At 37.6% G+C, this 11,236-nt stretch overlaps 2 protein-coding genes across 3 annotated transcripts in view; one reads left to right on the plus strand and one right to left on the minus strand.

Moving 5' to 3' along the window:
* Positions 1 to 11,236, minus strand: part of LOC127423658 (uncharacterized) — a 622,288-nt gene that overhangs the window by 451,311 nt on the left and 159,741 nt on the right. The window lies entirely within an intron of this gene.
* Positions 1 to 11,236, plus strand: part of LOC127423662 (60S ribosomal protein L38-like) — a 175,525-nt gene that overhangs the window by 111,713 nt on the left and 52,576 nt on the right. The window contains exon 1 of one of the 2 annotated variants that reach the window (XM_051668172.1): positions 2,521 to 2,531. The exons of the other annotated variant lie outside the window; for it this stretch is intronic. The gene's annotated coding sequence lies outside the window, so the exon portion shown is untranslated. Of the gene's footprint in view, positions 1 to 2,520; positions 2,532 to 11,236 lie in introns of those variants that run through there. 2 annotated transcript variants of the gene reach the window in all.

The following is an 11,236-nucleotide window of genomic DNA, read 5'->3' on the forward strand; positions in this document are numbered from 1 at the left end:
ATAACACAACTGTCTCTGGAAGTGTTACTGTTATGTCATGTTGTACTTTAGACCTGTGTTACTGACTGCTTGTTTATCCTCCAGAGACCCAAGCATGACTGTTGTGTGCATTTTCAATTTCCCTTATTTATTTGTAACTAATAGCTTTTAATAAACACGGCAAAAAAAACAAAACAAAAAATCTAGAAAAAATAGTTTTCCAGAAAATTGATAGCAACATATGAGGACAGCGGGATTAAGTTTTGAAATTGTAAATAAATTATTTTTTTTATCAAATTGTTTATTATGTTTCCAGGAGTGTTTTGAGATGTTACATATGTGACAGAACTGAATGTGGAGATTTAAAGTAAAAAAATCACTTAAATATTGATCTGTTTCTCACCCAAACTTATCATATCGCTTTTGAATATATGGATTTAACAACTGAGTCTTATGGATTACTTTAATGCTGCTTTTATCTGATTTTTTGGACCTTCAGATTTCTGGCTACCATTCACTTGCATTGAAAGGACCAACAGAGCTGAGATATTCTTCTAAAAATCTTTGTGTTCTGCAGAAGAAAACAAAGTTAAACATCTCAGATGGCAAAACATCTTCTTGGGTGAACGATCCCTTTAACTTGTATTAAACCCGGGTATTCCTTTAAAGGAGATTGATTTATGACTCACCTCTGACCCTTATAGGCTGACTGTTACAAACTTTATATTTGTAATTTAGTTTGTAATTTAGGTTGAGGTTAGGTCCACAACTCATTTTCTTTTTCTTTCTTTTGCCTTTGAAAATGTGGAGAACTTTGTCTTCAGTAAACTCTCTCTCTCTCAAACTCAACTTTGACTCCTGGTCTTCTTTGTTCACTAATGGGTCAAGCTGTATTCCCACAGTGCCTAAATCAGTTAGCTTGAATGTAGCTCTGTTACTATCTCACTCTGTTTCTCTCTTTTCTGTAATTCTAATTGTGTGTAAGCACACTGATTATATCAGGTCAGAAGTGCCTGCCACTTTTACCATGTTTACACACTTGTAGCCCAACTGAGAGTCCTTGACCTGTCACAGGGCTCCATCACATGACCACTGGGGCCTCAAACCTGGCAGTCTTATGGTCTGAGTGGGGCCCACACACACGCACAAGTGCTCACATCCCTCTTTTTGTTTGCTAGAGGAGTTAAAAGCCTTACAGGCTGTAAAATTATATTTCCACTCCATCACATTCGCCCACATTCGACCATGAATAAATGTAATTAGAATTAGCACAGCAGAGCTGTTCCTTCCATTTTCCTTCCATTTAAAAGGACAGTTCACTCAAAAAAAATGTATTCTGGTATAATTCACTCACCCTCATGTTGTTCCAAAACAATGTGACTTTCTAAAAGGAGATGTTAGTCACCATTCACTTTCGTTGCATATTTTTATTTTTCCCTTCCATACAATAAAAATGAATGTTGACTAAGGCTAACAATCTGCCAAATATCTCCTTTTATGTTCCACACGTAAAGAATACAGGTTTGGAACAACATAATAGTAAATAATTTTAACAAAATGTGTGGGGGGGTTGGGGGTATTTCAGAGGACTTTGCACTTGAAGTCAAACAATTGCAATGTTTCTATTCAGATGTGAGCAAGTCAACACCTACCGCTTTGAATCTTTGATACAATATCTCTCAGAATAAACAATGTGCATTCCAGCATCCTTACCAGTGCGTGCACTTAAAAAAACAGCTCAAGGACATGTTTTGACTATAATTGTTCTGTAGTTTCCCATCTGTGGGGAACTTTAGAGTAACGTTTCATTCTCCCAGGCAGAAATAATAGGGCAATCCTCTATTATTCAACGCTGCCGCAGCTGGCATATAGATAAATCTGATCCTACACAGCCCACATATTGCTTTGATGTACAACTGCAAGTACATCCATTTTTTGTGATATTCAAGACAAAGATGGAAAATGTATAGTGTTCACAGCAGTCTTGACTAGCATAGCCATTATTTCACATGTAACCAAATCAGCTCCCCAACTTCCTCTTAAAGAGGTCATACCATGTGGAATCAAATCTTCCTTGTTCTTTTAAGATAAAAGAGCTTGATGTACTACGGAAATATACTGGAACTTTTAGGACTCAAAACCTTTCTTTTTTTTTTTTTTTTTTTTTTTTAGTCCAAAAAGAGCATTTATTGAAACTAGATTGACTTCCGCAACTGTAGCAGCACAGAAAAAATGCAACCCATCAACATATGACCACCCACCTTTACACATTAATGGCATTGATGGCATATTGGGTGATTAGAAACTTGGCCCACCCAGTCATAGAGAGGTAATGAGGAAAAAGCAGGATAGATGCTAACTTAACTATTGTTAATGTGGGAAAATGTGCCAAATCATGTGTTGTCTGTGGCTGTGTGTAGCCCCTACAACTCTGTGTATCCTTCCAAAGCATCCCAACATTATGAAGGATCGACTAAAGTTTATTTTTAACAACGTCCTTGACCGTTTCCTTTCAACTGTAACACTTTGTGTGGCACATTTCAGCAGGTTGTTTTGTGAATTACAATGTAATACAGGCCTGGCAAAGAGACTGTTATTGAAGAATGGGACAGTTAAAAACTATATTGGACATGACAGCAAGCATGCAGCTTGCTGCAAAGTGCTGTTGCACATTTCTTATCAAAGTTTCTGAAAGGCACAGCAGCAAAAAAAAAAAAAAAAAAAAAAAAAAACATTCTCAGTTTAATTCTCAGGCCCATAGAGAATGTTGGAAATGGTAATGGAAATGTAAAATATTACAGTGTTTAGCATAAAAATAAAAAAAAAATGTATTAATTGACCTTTTTAAACTTCCAATGTGTTGTTCTTTTCAAGATCTACATGTGTTGAAGGATATCATTCATTATTTATGTATTGTTAATGAAACACTTCCTACAATATTCAACACCTGTGCTGCCAATGCTTCTGAGACTTGCCTAATCTTTGCATTTCTCCACATTCAGGTTTGCCACAAATGAAGCATCTCTTCTCTGAAGCAAAGCAGAGGTCATATCTAACAAATGACAATAGCATAAAGAGGACTAAGTGTGGCAAAGGCTCTTATAAATTCATACCATGTTATTCCTGATGTGATTTTGCCTACTTATAATGGAGGACATGGACAATGCATGGCCGATAAGATGTACAGGTTTTGTTCTTATTGATTCCGAGTCAGCACGCTGTATGCAAATGCCATCTGCCCTCCATCATGACCTTCCGCATCTCTACTCCAAATTTATCTTGCATTCCTCCTTATTCATTCTATAGGTGCATAGAGGGATGAATTAACAGATGTATTTATGTAAATATGCCAAGAGTCATGGTCAGATACACTGTGGTTATGTTGTTTTTATGGTGGAAGTGGTTGTACTATGAATACAATTTTAGCCTTCTCACTCTGAGGTAGATAAATCGTTACAGGGACCCAACTAAGGTCTTGGAATACTTAAATTGTACAAAAACACCAAAGTCATGTAGTAGCTTAATATGAACTTCGTAAAAGTTTTTGTAAGGTTTGTTGAATATTCAATAAGAGTCAAAAAGCCAAAAATATTATGTTTGCTTAACAAAGCCATTACTGTTGTTGCTCAGACCAGTGTAGTCTGATTCCCGAATGAATTAATCTTATCAGCCGGTTCTTTTTAGTGAATCAAAAACATACTACATGACCAGTGCTGTCTGAACCCCGAAAAGAAATTACTCTTTTGAGCCAGTTCTTTTTAGAGAATAAAAAATATACAGCATGACCAGTGTAGTCCGATTCCCAAACGATTTATGCAGCCTGATCTCATAAACATTACCTGACCATGGCAACATTTTTGCAAAACAAAATTAAGTGCTTCATAACACATTTTGCTGCAGTTTCACGGTGAAATGTCCAGCGGGGGGCACCAAAAGCAAGTTAAATGTTTTTGTAATCAGACAAGGTTTTTACAGTAAACATTAGATGGAGGTTTTAATGAGTAATACATTAATTGACTCTATAACTCTACTCTCTCCTCTCCACCAATAGCTGGTGTGTGGTCAGCGTACTGGCGCACTATGACTGCCGCTGCATCATCCAGGTGGATGCTGCACACTGGTGGAGGTTGAGGAGAGTCCCCTGTTCACTGTGTAAAGTGCTTTGAGTGTAGTGTCAGAAAAGCACTATATAAATGTAACGTTCACGTTCAGTAAAACGTGCCTCCCTAACCTAAAACTTTAACCTAAACCAGAGAGCAAATGAGAGGTAAACAAAACAGATATCCAAAACCCAATCCAACACCTAAATCTAACTGATAGTGTCCACGAATGCAAATGTGACAAATGTGAAAAGCACACTTTCTGAAGGAACCAAGATTTTGTGTCGCTTCTATGACACTTTCATTTCACATGTCAGTTTCCGTGCCTGGCTGGGTTTGAGCCTCGATCTTCCGAATCCAAAGTCCAACAATCTCTCAGGTGAGCTAACACACAAGTTAATCACATTGGAATGAATGTGTAAATGTAGATGGCTAATACAAGCGTTAAAATGTATAGTTTTTCAAATAACATAGCAGTGTGTGAGTAATAGTGCAAAAATAAGTGTTTTATAAAGTCTTATAAAATCAGCTTTTATAGTCATGATTTGTGTGAAAGTGAATAAAGCGCACAGATGTTGTAGCACCTCTAGTGTTAATTTCATCAGAAAATGTGACACATCTTGTGTTAATTTCATCAGGAAATGTGGCACATAAGACTCAATTTGCAAACATTAAGTTATAGTTATTGTAACAAGGTTAAAAATGTGAAAGGAGGAGTCGGGAACCGGCTGGACAGTCAAAATAATATATAATGAACCAAAAGACACACAACACAAACGCACACATGGCAGCTGCGTGTGGCTCTCTCTCTCGAACTGCCGCATCCTGCTGCACTTATCTCTCTCCTCGGCTGATTAGCCCTCCTCCTCGTCACAGTAACATTCATCCTATGTGACAAGTTTGCTTTTATGAGCGGTTCTTTTAAGTGAATCAAACACATACAACCGGACCAGTGTAGTCTGATTCTGTATCTGTATAGTTACTGCCTTGCAACCAGCCAGAACACTCTAGCAACACCCTAGCAACACCCTAAAAGCCACTCAGAACACCCTCATCGCAACTTCATAATAAAGCCTACATCAATTTCAACTTCATATCTCTATTCAAATGGCCCAAGTATTCAAACTAGACAAGGCTTATGATGTTCAAACTTCAAGTCTCTCAAAGTATTCAAAGAAGTACACAAAGCCTATTTAACTTTCAGACTTCAAAGTAACCTTCAAACCATTTTAAATTTGCAGACAAGGTTTTATCAAGCCAACATTCAAAGTTTGTCTGGACAAACTTTCCTTTTCTAGTTTAAAATTCATAAGTATCCGATGAAGCCCAGCAAGCCCGACATCATCCCAAACTAGAGTCATTACTTAACACAAATGAGAGAGAAAATATCTGTTCATCCTTCTTACACAGAGTACTAGCAGCTCACACAGTGTCATTGCCTCTTTTTCATTTTTAAGGGATAATATAATTAACTTTCAAATTGTCATTGACACTTTTCCTCCAATTTAGTTTCCCAAAAGCCGTTGCTGCCTGAGAATCTAATATGGTGTTACACTTCCAAACAGCTTGTTCCCTTTTATGCCTTCATGTGTGTGTGTGTGTGTGTGTGTGTGTGTGTGTGTGTGTGTGTGTGCTTGTGTGTGTACATTCGCTCTACTCACCATCATTAACACTATGGAAATGAGTCAGTGTAAGAAAAATAAACACGTATACAAGTATTTATCATTCTGATAGTCTACTATCTCTCACACACATCAGCAGGAGAGCGATGCAATCTGATTATCTTTTTGCCAGTTGGTGAAATATTCATAACCTGACAAAAGCACACACACACACAAAATATACACTGTTGTTCTCCAAAATGACTTTTTCTTTGTTTCCGAGGCAGAGGCAATATTCCCTTGCAGCTCTCACCTCACCACAAGTGTTTGCAAACATTTGAACAGGATAATTTGGTACTTTCAGTTATTATTTTATCTTGTGTAATATATTTAACTATCTGTAGTGTCAAATAGTATAATCTTAGCAGTCCTAAAAAAATTACAATATTTATTTTTTTTTTTTTTTAATGTATGATCCCTCTTATCTATAAAAATTATAAACATTTTGCAACTTCTACAAAGGGTATATACATTTATGAGCAGAACTTTAAAAGCAACTATTTTTTTATTATTATTATTTTCTTTTCCTTCCACAATTAATCTTCATTAGCATTCAGCCCCGTGCAAACACATCAGGGCCAGAGTTCCCTGCTTACCAGGAACTTGCCAGGAACACGATATAGATGGCCTTTCACAAATACATGGACTATGAAAAAGAGAGAATTTCTTATTTTCACTCTCTTCTTACGCCGACAAGTCATTTATTTTCTAATGGCTTAGACAGGCCCCTGGTCTCCGTCTCATTGAAATTACTTTTTTCCAAGTACAATGTGGAAAGTTCAAGGTTAATCAGAGGCTGAAAAGGGAGAGAAAAATGAAAAGAAGCAATTTGCCGGAGCCATGTCTGTAATTTCCAGATGGCGCATATATTTTCTCAGTAATTATTTTTGATTCAATTTAAACCATTTAAAAAGCACATTAAAATCGGGTGGATTGCAGTTATAACGGTATAAATTGTGCGTTTGCACGTATAAACTTATATTATTAGAACTAGGGTTGTCACAATAACAAAATGTCAGTAGTCGATACCAATGCCTACCAGTAAAATTTCATGGTTCTTGATACCAGTTTCGATACTATACATAATATGCTATTAAACACACTGTTTTATTTGAAATGTAAAGTATGAACATAATAATGGTATATAGCCTTCAAATTTGTATCAGTAATTATTAGGTATTTCAAATAATTATTCAAGTAAACAACCCAATATATACAAGAAATAAATGAAGAGCAGAAAGTATAAATTTTCATGAGATCAGGCTCACTTTTTCAGAGGCTTTGCAAGCTACAGTTTCAAAATAGCTTCCCCAACATCGGTCATGTTTATTACTCAGTATAAGAAATCATACTTTTGCCACCCAACTCAGAACTCTTAAGGACTATTCGCAGTCCTTACTAAAAACAGCAAGAAAACCAAAATAAAAAGCTTTATCTCACCTCTGCAAACATGTTGCCTGCGTTTCATCGGCCCCGAGCACGGCCCTCCCTTGTGAAATCCATTCCCTTCTCCCATGCTCGCCACAGGGCCATGAGGGAGCTGAGCGCCTTATTGAAACTGCCATCTTATCCAAGAAAAAAGAAAAATCACACAGACAGACCACTGCTCAAACAGACAAGTAATAAGTCTCGGTCAAGAGACGCACTCCTTTTTTAAGTATAAATTGGCCCCAGGCTTAAAATTTGAAGCAATTTTTGTATTACTCTGGTGCTCAGAATATGAAATAAGGACAGAGAGATAGAACTCAGAAAATGTGCAGACAACAGCAGTTACTAACAGGAATGCCATGATTCTGGTAACCAGGCAGTGAATAAATGGCAAGCAAAATGCTGAACTTTAAGGTCAGCAGATAGTGAGACATATAGATTTCCCTGGAGCTCTTTCATTTGGACAATGCCAGTGTAATATTATTTATGATTCTGCTTACATTTCTTCCATAATCTAATCTTACATTTGGAGCAGTAAAGGGCACGTTTTGCAGTAGTATTTCAAGCTATGCCAAAGCTTTGATTGCTGATATAAATGTGTCCTTCCATTTAGGGTGCAAATGCATGTAGATGTTGTCAAGATCTTTATATCACCAAACATTCCTTATCATTATCACTTCAGATCATTCTTTCAACTCTATAAGCCTTTATTATCCTCCTTTACTATTTTTCTCTTCTTTAGCAAAGTTGGACAAAATTAAAGTTAGGAATTGGCTCGCTCTCCAAAAAATGACATTAAGGGGAAATAATTAAATTGCAATACAAAGAATTTATCTAAACTAAGTTTAATATCAGCAATATCAAAACAGATTTTTATTTTGCCATACAGCACTTCAAAATGTCAGTCATAATGTTTTCAGATAACTTGATCAGAATAAATCAGAAAAAAAAAAAAAAACTTTAACAAACAAATAGACAGTTCTGAAGACATATAGTTTGTCTATGTCTATGGTTCTTCAAGCGGTTTCAGTTATTTTTATATAAGTGTGTGACAAGGAGGAGGGTGTCATTTTAACAGTCATTAAAATTAACATTTAACTCACTCAGGCTGCTGACAGTTTCTTTTCCATGCCTCATTTTTATTATATCCATATGGTTAAAGACAAAACATAGAACAGTAAAAACGCAAACAGAATCTTTAACTTTCTCTGCTTTGTCTGCACTTGACACCAATATCTCAAAGGAGACAGGTGACGTTAGCTCCACTGACACCATCTTCACTCCTCATTTGCATAAAGTAAAACTTTTCTCAAATTTCTGAAGTCACTGGACATGCCCACATCTAGTCGCCAGAGGGTCCTGTCGCTAGTGTTTTTGGAAGTTGTCAGCTCTCATTGAAAATTAATGAGATCATGTCACTTTGTTGCTAGAAGTCGCTGCATGTGTGAACAGGGCTTAAGACTGAAATCTTAGAATCACCCTTGCATATAGCAGTCATGTGAATTTTTTTTAATTTCATCTTAATTCTACTTCCTTAAATTCAAATGTTAATTACAATTCAGGATCCTCTTATCCACCTAAATTCAAATTCAGGACTTGAACTGGAATTTAAAAAGCATGCTCAATACAATTCCAATTTTCACACAACCCTGCACTCAAGAGTCTTTCCTCCCCACTGCTCTAGCCTGTCTCTCTATCTTTCTCTCGTCTGATCCCTGTACCAGTCAATCCTCTATATTTATAACATTATCTACACAGGGCCATCTGTTGGGTGACTAGCTGAAGGAACAGTTCATATTATGTTACTGAGACTCATCCTTCTGGCCTGTCTGGGAATTGCTTTCCATGATTTCTTCAACTCTGTCTGGAATGAGAACACTGAAGATAAAGCAGCCCTCTTCTCATCCTCTCAGCATCTACTTCATCTGAAAGTGTCTTAAGGGGAGACTGACTAGCACAATTCAACAGAGGCAGTCGAGCAAAACAGAAGTCCCTCCTTCCCACTGGCCATTATAATCATATATGAGTCATGTCAAAGCCGTGGCCTAGAGGTTAGTGCATGTGGTCCAGTCCAGGGTCTAAAATTAACACTCGCCAAGCACCAAATGTGAGAGCAAGATTGGCTTTGTTAAGTAAATAAAACGGTCTAGCTTTATTAGGAATTTCGACAAAATATATGATTCAAGTCGAATTATAAAAGCGGTGGTATGACCCTCAAGAATGTAAATGATGTAAGCAATTGAAATCAGACATACAACCCTTCTCTTATAGAAAAATGTCATGACGTTTGTGTCACTTTATCCAGACTGATCACACGGTGAACTCGACAACAGTGGGTCGAACATTTTTGTTGCTTGAAAAGTAAGTTTAGAAAGCGTACCGTGCATACCAGAATTCAATTCGCTGCCCCAGTGTCTTGAGCTGAAAGTGTTTTTGAACGTATGGACGTGTGTGAGCTCCAGTTTCCAGGTGATTTGTTCAAAGAATGGTGCCAAAAGTGAAAAGTTGTATTTTTAGTTGTAAATTATTTTATGCAGTCAACAGGGATGCATATTTTATTACCTATACCCCCTAAACCAAACCCCAACCCTAAATCTAACTCTCAGTAGAGTAAAACTGTCATTTTAGAGAAACAAATGCAAATTCTGACTGTTTTTGTGAACACGTTTACTTCCTGGTTTCCATGGGACCAGAACCCGTGTCTTTAACAGGGCTTTTCCACTGCACGGTACAGCTCAACTCGACTTTTTGGGGGTTTTCCACTGTGGATAGTACCTGGTACCTGATACTTTTTTTAGTACCACCTCAGTCGAGGTTCCAAGCGAGCCAAGCCGATACTAAATGTGACGTCAAAACCCTGCAGATCACTGATTGGTCAGAGAGAATCGTCACTACCAGCATCACTGGATTTGTGACACAGGACATCAACCCGCTAGTTTTAAAGTTAGCAACAGCGACAGCAATATCATTTGTTCACACAACTTTCGAATTGTAAAAAGAAATGGCTGTACGCAAAACCACGTCATGGTCAATAAATGAGGTGCAGACGTTCCTTTCATTAGCGAGGAACCAAACGACGCGAAACGAAAAAGCCCTTCAGGAAGTGTCTCAGCTGTTGGCTGCACACGGCTACCACCAGACCTACCAACAGTGTAGGAAAAAGTTAAAAAATCTTAAGTGACTACAGAACCATCAAGGACCACAACAGCCGGAGTGGTTCAAACAGAAAAAAGTGGAAGTGGTTCGACCAAATGGATGCTATCTATGGCAATAGACTGGCGAGCAATGGGAGGGAGAGTGCCCTGGACTCTGCGTTGTTGGAGTCCACAATGGAGGATGGTACGTTTTGTTACGTTAACTCTATATTCTGCTTGAAAGCTTCACTTTAGTTAGTTGACCAGCTACTGGAAAGCTTGCTTCTAAAACAACCAGGCCAATTTAACAGTTACACTTGTGTAAAATCACCATGCAACAACTGCTTTATGCAGCACAATGAGCTAGTAGCTAACAGCTAGCGGTCGTGTTATTGTTTATGGTCAGTAATGTTTGTGTCGCGTTTAAGATGATGTCACGGCAGTAGAGGCAGCGCAAATATGACGATCAGCCTATAATCCCACCCACGTTGAGGCGGCACTAAACTGCAGTGGAAAAGCAAGCTCAGAAAAGTAAAGCAAGCAGAGTCGAGTCGAACCGTAACATGCAGTGGAAAAGTGCCATAAGGCTGCTCACACAATGCGCATTTAGTAGCTAGAGTGAAGTGTGTTCATGCTTAAATTGATGCCATGTCTGTTGAAAGATGGCACTTGTCAGCAATTCGTTTAGATGGAGTTGATTTCAGGGTACATGAACTTTCAGAAGCAATGTGTTGATCATGTCGGTCTAAAGGTGACAACATATATGTGGAATATTCCCTGCATGAAGCTGCCAAAATGAAAATACGAGGAACAAAAGCTTGTTGATCTTCACATTTTGGTAAAAAAAAAAATAAAATAAAAAAAACAGTTTCAATGGGAGCCTAAAACTGGCTTATCACATACATCATGCTATGAGTGGCACAATGACAAACTT

This window comes from Myxocyprinus asiaticus, chromosome 32 (assembly GCF_019703515.2).
Source record: "Myxocyprinus asiaticus isolate MX2 ecotype Aquarium Trade chromosome 32, UBuf_Myxa_2, whole genome shotgun sequence".
Classification (NCBI taxonomy): Eukaryota; Metazoa; Chordata; class Actinopteri; order Cypriniformes; family Catostomidae; genus Myxocyprinus; species Myxocyprinus asiaticus.